Below are 10,599 nucleotides of genomic sequence, written 5' to 3'. Positions count from 1 at the left end.
CATATTTACATAAAATAGCGTGAGGGTTGGTGCTTACATGTCGAGACAGTTACTGCTGATTCATTAGACCTTGTACAGTGTAATGTGGGGGTTTAATGGTATTTTACATTTTTCAGTGGTTCCACTCACCCAGCTGCAAACCTCGGTGGCTTAAGATGACTGCTATTGCATTTTCCTGTGTCTGAATGTTCTTCTTCTTCCACCACTGGTGGCCATCTGGTCATGCACTGAGAAAGACACTGTCCCATACTTTGCATGTCTATACCCAAGTTGGAGCGTGCATTTTGTGTGACTGTTACCTTTATACAGGAAGATTACATAAAGGTTAAAATCCTGCTCACCCTAGTTGTGTAACCACTTATTTTGGTAGAAAATGAGGCTATTGAAATGAGTGTAAGCCAAAAGACTTCAGCTGAAATGTCTTTTAAATTAGTGCTAGAGAAACGATAACAGGCTCGGTATTTGCCTCTTTGCTTTCATGGGGTTTAATCAGTCACACACAGACACACACAGACACACACATAGAGTATGTCGACACCAAGAAGGATGATTTCCTGAGTGCTTCAGCCCCAAAGCAACAGCAAATGATAAGGAATACTTCCTATTTGGGCACGTTTACAGAAATAGGAGAGCCAGTCCCCGTGTCTCACCCCAGTAGCTGCTGATGCTGCAGGTGGATGTGTGTTGTTCAAAGTTTGACACCCATGTGCTAATCGCCACCTCAGTGTCAATTAGTTGGCAAAATACCACATTTACAACTTACTTGGTGGAGGAAATTGTATTGACCTTATTCTGCCAGCAAACTAGAGAAAGGAATAACAAAACAAAGAAAAATACAGTAGTAGATTACATGCTTGTGTTTGCTTTGCCAAGAGTAGACATCTAAAGGCATCTCAGCTTTCAGTGGCCATCACATCCCCATCCTAGGTAAAATACATAGGAGGAGTGACTCTGAGCCACTCAGAAAGGCCCTTTCAGTAGGAAATAAGTGGGAATTTGATAGTAGGTGTCCTTCAAATGATGCATTTTGGCTAAATGGAGGTGTCCAGGAAAGGAAAAATGTTTAGCCTAATATGCTACAGCAGCTTAATTTTGACATGCCAAAGAGACCAAACCCAGGAGCACTTCTCAGGAAAGGAGCGTGGGGGGGGTCACTTTGCCTTTTCCACATTTTTGGGCTCTCCCCAGCTTACTCCCACAGTGGCCATACAGGTTCTGAAGTCTTTTCCTCCAACCCTAGCTCTGAAAGGAGCTGCAGCCACCTGTGTCTCCTTACATTGCCTGAGTTTACAGTGTTCTCCCCCATGCAAGATCAAACTGATTCCTCTGAATTATATGGAGGAATACACACTCACTCCTGAAATCACTGCAAATCAGGTAAAACCCATCAGTAATTATACAGGATCAAGCCAATATTGGAAGAGATTGTTCATACCCATATAACGAGGCTCAATCTTTGCCCTTGACTCTTAGTGACTGCAAGTAACATCTTGATTTTTACCAAACTTTATATTTTTCCTCCATCTCCCAAAATGTAGTTATAATTAAACAACCTCTCATGAGCATCAGCTGTGCTATTACAGAAGAAATTAAACATTTCTAAGTAGATCTAATAGATGATGGGAAATTTTAACACAGCCAGGAGATCTGTGAGATCATTTAAGCAGAAATTACCTTATATTAGAAATAGCAGTTACAGGCTGTATCCCCAGCGCTTCAGAGAAAAGAAAAAAAAAATCAGGAATCAGTTTTAGTGACTGTTTCCATCTGAAGTACAATCACCTTTTTTTAATGCAGCGCATTATCAACAGTTAGGATCCTATGGATGTATAGATCCTCTGTCTTTTTGCCTTCTGTCACTGGTACTTCTATTGCCTATAATTTCCAAGTGTCCCATGAACCACCCTCTGAGTAAAGAATTTCTCCCTTATTTCTAATCTCAACCTACCCTCTTTTACTTTAAAGCCATTCCCCCTTTTCCTATCACCACAACCCCCGACAAAGAGTCCCTCTCCAGCTTTCCTGTAGGCCCCCTTTAGGTGTTGGAAGGCCTCTGTAAGGTCTCCCTGGGGCCTGCTCTTCTCCAAGCAGAAAACAACGAACTCCCTCAGCCTGTCTTCATAGGAGAGATGCTTTAGCCCTCTGCTCATCCTCATGGCCCTCCTCTGGACTTGTTTTAATAGGTCCATGTCCTTCTTGTGCTGGGGGCCCCAGAGCTGAATGCAGTACTCCAGGAAGGGAGCAGACTAGACGGCGAAAATCACCTCTGACCTGCCGGCCATGCTTCTTTTGATGCAGCCAGGACAGAGTTGGCTTTCTGAACTGCAAGCACACATTGCCGGCTCATGTTGAGCTCCTCATCAACCAAAATCTCCAAGTCCTTCTCCTCAGGGCTGGTCTCAATCCACTCTTCACCAAGACAGTTTGGCTCAAAATCATAGAATATTCTAAATTGGAATTGGACCCACAAGGATCATCATGTTCAGCTTATGACTTAACACAGGACCACCCCAAAATCAGACCATATGTCTGAGAGTGTTGTCCAAACACTTCTTGAATTCCAGTAGGCTTGATGCCATGACCACTTCCCTGGTGAGCCAAAGAGCTTTTTGGGCTCCAGTACCCAAAGATGTGTTCCTGGCTGCCCTTTAAGCCAAGCTGAATAAATACATAGCAACTCCAATGGAGGAGACTTGGGAGACATTTTCTAAAAACATAATTTGATTAAAGGATTTTAAAGAAATTGTCTTTGCCCAAAAAAAGGCAAGGAGAAATGGTGCCATGCCAGGACCTGTTGTTCAGGGTGATGCTGCTGCTCCCAGCAGCTGTCTGCCAGTCAGCCCCTTGGCTCAGAACTGGGCATAGAGGCATCAGTCTGGCTTTCAGCCACACTTTGCTTTCCACCGTGCTGGCTGACTTCCCGGTATGTAACAGTGTCTGCCTTGGGAGCACAAACCAAAGTCTTATGGCAGTGAGGGCAGGAGGGCCACTGCTGGTACCCGCTGCTGGTGCACCAAGGATGCTGTGGGCTGGGCAAAGGATTCCCAGTGCTGGAGTCCCAGTCAGCACTAGCAGTGCCCCATATTGCCAGGAGATGTGTCCACAGCACCATTCAGCACTGTCAGTCATCTCTGCTCTAAAATCTTTCCAAACCCCAGAAATTACAGCTGGGCATTATTAGCCTCAGCCCTATAGCCTTCAGTATCTTTCTAGCATCCCATTAATGATCAGTATACCACATCTCCTGCCCTGGAAGTGTGGCTTCCCAGAACAAGCTCTAGCTGCTAGACAATTCAAGTCTCCAAGCTCTCTTCTGCTGCAGTTAGACAGCACAGCTCACAGGGCTACATGTCATGGTGAGTGCCCACATGGGGGACCTGCGCCTGCTGTTCAGCAAATTCTGTCATTAAAACCCACCCCACAGGTGGATGAGGACTCCCACCTGCAGAGAGAATAGCTTCAGGGGGAAGCCAAGGGCTGGTCTCCTTCCAAGACCATCCACAAACACCACAAAATCAACAAAGATGTCCATTCAGAGTTTACCACTTCTATAATATGAGGCAGGTAAAGAGCAACATCTTCATAAATATCTTCCAGAAACTACTTTTGTCCCCTCAGGCCATTTTAAAATAAGAACTGCTAGCTTTGAGGATATACTGAAGGAGACACTTGTTGGGTCTCTGACACTGATTTCTGACAAGTCTTTGAAGCTGCTTTGGGCAGTGCTGGGTTTACCCCTCCCACTCTCCCAGCCTGCCATACAGACCATCAATAAATACCCATCACCACCTGTCTGCTCGCGGGTACATTTTTAATGAAGCCTGATAGAAGGGCGCAGAATGGAGGGGAAAAAAATATTTTCAGAAAGCTGTCTCTAGAAACATGAATGTAATACATTTTTATCTGTGTTACCTCCCCTCCCCTTTTTCCCTTCCTCTCCCCTTTGATTCCTATGTATACCAACTCAGCAGTGCAAGACCCAGATGTTTGCTGCTGGCTGTCTGGAAGCCAGGTGGATTCACAGCTGTGCTAGAGCTGAGTTCTCCTTTGCAAAGGACAATATCTACTTTTTGCACTATTTCTATCTATTTTTACAGCGCTAATCACTCTGGGACCTAATCAGTGTCCAAGCAATTGGAAAATGGGATCCACTGTTAGCTGGCAGCCCAGAGCCAGAAGAGGAAGCCAAGCTGGAGAACAGTGACACTGGTCAGCAAAAACCATGGCCAGCATTGGCAAAGTCTTTGGCTGGCCAGCTCTGCTGCAACGGGTTCTCCTGGGTGTGGAGCACAGCCTGGGCAGAAAAAAAAACCAACATATCCACCACCCCCCACCAGCACCACAGTTCATCACAGTGTTATTTGGAGGTTCGTGCCCAGTGCATCTGGCCAACAAGGCCACAGAGTCGGAATCCACAAAGACAGCAAATATTGTCTTACCCAACCTTCCCCTTGGACTGAGTCTTTGCACTAACATACCTTGTAGGCCTCCTGGTGTTCTTCCAGCTGCTTCCTTGGCTGCTAGGCCAGCTTTTCTGCTCCCTATTATTATGTCATGATCACCCTTTGGGTGGGCCTTACCGTGCATTACTGCTATATCTTTGCATTGCCTCCGCACTTCCGTTGTTAAACTGCAAAATTTCTGGACTGTGCTCAATTGGTCCTCCAGCTGTTGTCAATAGCCCTTTGTCCCACCAGGTGGCTCCATGGGCATGCAACACTCCAAAGGCATATTTATCTGTATAGACACTGAGGGCCTTCCCTTCTGCTAATCCCAAGGCCCTAGTCAAAGCAATTCAGCTGTTTGTGCTGAGGTATTACGGGGTAGTGAATTTGTTTCTACGGTGTCCCAAAGGGTTGAAAAGACCATCAAAAGTTGTCCCAGAGTCAGTTTTCTAGCCTCCCGGACTAGGAGTACCATCACTGCTACTGCCCTCTGGCAAGACAGCCATCCCTTACTCATCTCATCTAGCAGTTTGGAAAAGTAGACCACTGGTCTTTCCCAGCTTCCCAACACCTTGGTCATCACCCTGGCCGCCACCCTTCTTCATTCATGCACAAACAATTGGAAGTTCATTTCGGTGCATAGCAAAGTATGGTGTTCCCACAACCCACACTCAGTCTGGCTTCTCAGGTCCCGATACAATGCTATAAAAGCACTAACATACATCAGCTCATCCCATTTTCCTTCCTGCAGGCAAAATAACATTAACTGCAATATAGTATTATAATTGAAGGATCCATTTTCTGACCATTGTTCCATATCATCCAGTTTGTATTGAGGCCACTCCTGATTACAATATTGCCTAATTTTACCCTTTGTCCTATAATCACCACCAAATTTTGACCAATTTTTAAGGATGCATCCAAGAGGGGAGGAAGGGATTCTGGACTGACTGCTTCCCATGTTCCCTGCAGCGGCTGCTCACGCTCAGCTTTGACTTTAACCCACCGATCAGGTCAGGTAGCTCACAGGGCCGTGTCCTATTCTTGCCAAACCACAGTGCCTACGTGTGAGACTGACAATCCGCACTCCAAAAACCCACGGGAAGATATAAATCGTACTCACCAGTCCAGTGACGTCCCCCTTGACCCCCAGACGTTCGGTGGTTTCCTCAGGGCGTTGTGCCGCTGTGCCACTTGCCGGCCCCGGGCTTTCGGAGAGTGTAGGCCGGACCCCGATAAAATCACAAGTGCGCGCTCGGTCTCTGGCGTGCTCCCCTCCAACACTGATCTCTCTTGCTTCTGCTAGCTCAAGGCTACCAATCCCCCTGTTTTCTTCAAAGTTTCCTTGTTTCGTCAGCTTAAGACTACAACAGGCTGTGGGTGTGGAAGAACCAGCTCCTGCAGGCCTGGGGAAGCAAATATGAAAGCAGCAGGTTTCTGTGCGTTATGCGGGGCCCAGAGCTGGCCTGTCTCACTTGCACAACACATCTCAAAGGAGCACCACAGCCCTGGGACATGGACAGTCATTCATTTCCACATAACCAGGCATTCACTTGTATGACTGCTACAAAATGTTGCGTGCTCTGACTCTGGGAAAAGCTACAAGGGATAGTCAATGGATCACCCACCTGCTGGAGCACGTGCTGTGGTATTTGCTGCTGGCTTACGGTGTGGAGGCAGTAGAATTCATTATAGCTGAATGGGAGATCAATACACAGTTTAATTAAGATAGATGGTTGCAGGTTCTCCTAGTCTGTGTTGCCTTTGTTGGGCAGTTGGATACTAAGAGTGCCATACCTGGAGCTTTCTACTGCTTTCTGTCCTCTTTAGTTGTATTGCCACATTTACACTAAATGACAACGAGGAATTTGTTAAGAAGTCAAAGGGCCCTATAGTTATTCATGCTTCTTATTTTTATTTAATTATTTTTTTCTTCTTAATTAACCAAGTTCTTGTCTAATGGACTGAGCAAGAGCAAGGCAAGAGCAAATAGCAGTTCCCATAAAGGGTACTTCAAACTGCAGTGGGTGCTGTGAGTGACTTCCGTGTGCTCACAGCAGTTCAATGTCATGTGATGCTGAGTGTGACGGCTGAAATTAAGGGACTTTAAGTGAAATTAAGCGACTACCAGACATTCCCCCAGAGCAACATGTTTTCCTTGTACATGCAGTATAGGCTGAAGCTTCAGAGTAGCCCTGGTATGGACATGTTGTGTTCTTCCATACGTGCAGTCCCCAAGACACATCCAAACCCACAGACATGTCCAAATCTCCAGTGGGCTGAAGAGGAGCTCCATGCAGAGCGGATAGCAGGCCGCGTCCAAGGACAGTACCACGTGCTGGTTCAAATGCTGTACAAAGGCTGTGGGCAGAGCGCTGCAGGTATAGAAATGTATTTAAAGAACAAAAGCAGAAACTGTTTTTCCCTGAAATAGCAGTTGCACCAGCTAGTCCTGGTTTCCTCTGGCTTAATGCGTAGGTGCTGGATGTATTTATTTATGGCCAAAGCCCTCCCTGAGGGGAGGCTGGCCCGGATGCCAGTGGATCAGCAGCTCTGGGGTTCATACCAAGCACCCCTCACACAAACACCTTCCTCTCCTAGAAGAAGAAATCCTCTCCAAAGAGCACATTTTTAGCCATCATCTTCAAATGTCAGATTAGTGTACAGGCTACTGTATTCCCCAAAAACTTCTGTGCACATAAAACATCTTTAAACAGCTTGGCACCTCACCTGATTTCTTTTGACAGGGGAAAAAGGAAAAGAAAGGTGGTAAGAAGTTCATCCCACAGTATGCATGGGAGGGGGATTAAAGTCCTGGATGGTTTTACTCTTTCTCATGTAGAGAATAAATGAGCACCTGGTCACTGACTATACAGTTTTCACTGCATTGCCGGAATCCCTTAGAAATCAGTAAAGCTAAACTTTACAATGCTAACGGGTGAGATATTCACAAGCTTCCAAGGTTTTCCTGAGAGAAAATAACACTTTTATCTACAGACAGAATAAACTTGAGAGAGATTAAACCATTGAGAACTACCAAGAATAGAATAGTGTAGACCCATGAACCAAATCAACAGCCACTCTGATCTCAGGAAAAAAAATATTTACTTCATGCAGCTCCTCAGAGTCACACCAGATGAGCACTTCTCTTACAAGAGAGATTACTGAGAGATAATCCTGTGTCTTTCTATAGCAGAGAGATAATAGCATTGCCGTTTTTTCATAGGCAATGGTGCACCATAACACGCTGTGCATAAAATCCAGTCCTCGCAGCACAGATAGCAGCGGTTCTGCAAGATTTTCTTTTCACAAATTAATTTACTTCTTGGGAGAGGAAAAAAAGAAAAAAAAAAGCTATTAAAATGCTACAAGTAAAAATATAACTCAGAAGTCTAGGAATAAGACTCAAATCTGTCACAGGCAGTTAAACTCTGCTTTGCTGAGCGATGGCAGGTCAGAGAGAGCCTGGGGCTATGCAGGAGCTGCAGGGTCCTATCTGCCCAGAACTTCTGGGACTGGTAGCATGGGGGGGGGCGGGGGAGGGACTGCTTAATCAGTGTCTGCTTAGTAAGTGTCTTAGTCTGCTTAATAAGTGTCAGTCTTCTTTCGTGGAAACCTCAAAGAGGGATATTCAGCCTTGGTGGTTTTATTTAAACCAAAGGTAATAAGTAGGACACTGTTGGTGGCCACAGGACCAGCTCAATAGCGTTTTCAAGGGGTCTCACGGAGTATGGAGAACCAGTTGTAGACACCAAAAGTGACAACACCATGGAGCCAGCACAACTGGAGCTACTCTCTGAGAAAGGGCAAGAAGAGTATGCATGAAGAGCAGGAAGGAGGTGGAACCAGGGGCTTCATTTTCTTGTTAGAAGTACGGAATAACAGGACACCTACTGAAACCACCTCCCATACCCTCTCACCCTCACCAACAGATGTGTTTAACAGCTGGCACAGTAGCAGACTGACTTTCCCCCTGGTAGAGCTGAGATGCTCCCACACTCTCCATCTAACCTCAGCCCATGCTGAGGTTGGGACTTTTGTGAAAATGCATTCATCAGGTTCACCCACGGCTGATGGGTTAGGAAATGGGTTGGCTTTTGTCTTTAATCTCTGGGGGCTGCTTGAGTTTCAGAGCACCTCACAGAGCTCATGGGCACCTTATGTCTCTAACTCCAGACCTGCCTTTTTCACTTTCATACTGTCCTGGTTTTGGCTGGGATAGAGTTAATTTTCTTCACAGTGGATGGTATGTGCCATGTTTTTGATTTAGTAGAAAAAAAATGCTGAAAACATACAGATGTTTTGGTTGTTGCAGAGCTGTGCTTACTTTAAGCCAAGGACTTTTCAGCTTCTCACACTGCCCTGCCAGTGAGCAGGCTCGGGGTGCACGAGGAGCTGGGAGGGGACAGAACCAGGACAACTGACCCAAACTGGCCCAAGGGACATTCTGTACCATATAACACGATGTGGGACAATAAAAACTGGGACGATTGACTGGGGGAGGGGGATCATTGCTTGGGGACAGGCTGGGTATCAGTCAGTGGGTGGTAAGCAAGTGCATTGTGCATCACTTGTTTTTATATAGTTATTATTTTCCCTTCCATTTCTATCTTATTAAACTCCCTTTAATCTCAACCCACGAGTTTTTACTTTTTTCCATTCCCATTCTCTCCCCCACCCCTGTGCTTATGTTTACATAGCACACAGGCACAAAGTAAGCATGCAGTTTTTCAATGTTATTTATTGCTATTAATATAAGTTAATTGTTACATTGCATCACAGCATCCCTGAAAAGAATGATAAATGTCACAGAAAAATGAAGATACAACAGATGACCTACTACAAACAAGAAGAGAGTGTGAGCTTGAAAAGGCTATTAGTGCCCACACTGAAAACAGGAGCAATCACTGGTTACAGAAAATGAGCCCTTACTCAGGTATGGGCACAGCCACACAAAGGGAACCAGCAGGCAGCAGCAACAAGGCAACTGAAGACCAAAAAACAGCCCACAGGGGTTGGTATTTTCCTGGAGATGTATTTCCATGCACAAATCAGGGTACAGGACAAGAGAAGCCACAATATTATTTCAAAAGCTCAAGATAACAACCCATGTTCCCCAGAGCACAAGTCAGCCCCTTCAAGCAGGCACAGACACCCTTTGGGAGTGAGCTGCCCACCAGCCACCGCTGCTGAGGCCCCTGCCTCACCACAGCACACTTTAGGTGGCATGCTGGGGACCAGGCTGTCAGCGCGAACTGCTGTAGCTCGCAGCTCAGGGTGAAGGCCTGCTGCTTGCCATTGCACAGCTGGGTCCCGAGCCAGAGCCTGCAATGGGTCTACACGGGAACAAGATTTTTTGGTTTTTGTCTTTTTTTTTTTTTCTTTCCAATAAGGAAACAAAAGAGGAATTCGAAGGAAGTCCCCTGTGCTACTGCATTGCCCCGACAAGCGATGACTGCTGCATACAGCAGGAGCAGGGGGATCAGCAGGGGAAATGCTCGCCTAAGCACAGGCCATTTACTCTCAGATTTTCCCTCCACTTGTTTTCAGGTTTCCAGACATCCCCACATAGACAGAATGACTACATCCTTGTGGAAATGGCCACATACGTCCACCAGCTCAACCCAGGTGCCAGGGCATCTTATGCCATGACAGCAAAAAAGCAGACACGTTTTGTCAGCTCCAGGGAAGTGCTACTTACTCCAGCTGCAGAAGCAAGCACAATCTGCCAACTGCTTTATTGCATTGTTTTCTTTAGCCACAGCCACTGCTACTGGTCCAGGTGGCAGAGGACACTGCAGCAAGCTGAAAACGACTACAAATTGTCACTTTCCTCTTCAACAACAGAGGCTGCTACTCTCAACTTGACAGGCAAAGCAAAGCATGCCATTAATGTCAGGCCAAGTTGAGCTACACCAGCTTCTTTTAAGGAGGTTTTTTTTGTTTGTTTGTTTGTTTTTCTTTAAGTCTTGAGCATAAGCAGAACTGGTTTGGGAAAAGAATACACATGCATACCTGTGTCTACCCCTGACCCATCTCATGCAAAAGATCCAAAAAAAAAATTGCTGCTAAAAGAGCCACGCACACAAAGTGTTGCGATTCACACAGTGAAAGGTACTCCTGCGTGTAAAGGAACACTGCAGACACCAGGATA

The sequence above is a fragment of the Anser anser genome, assembly GCF_964211835.1.
Source record: "Anser anser genome assembly, chromosome: 3".
Classification (NCBI taxonomy): Eukaryota; Metazoa; Chordata; class Aves; order Anseriformes; family Anatidae; genus Anser; species Anser anser.
This window is presented reverse-complemented; position numbering follows the sequence as displayed.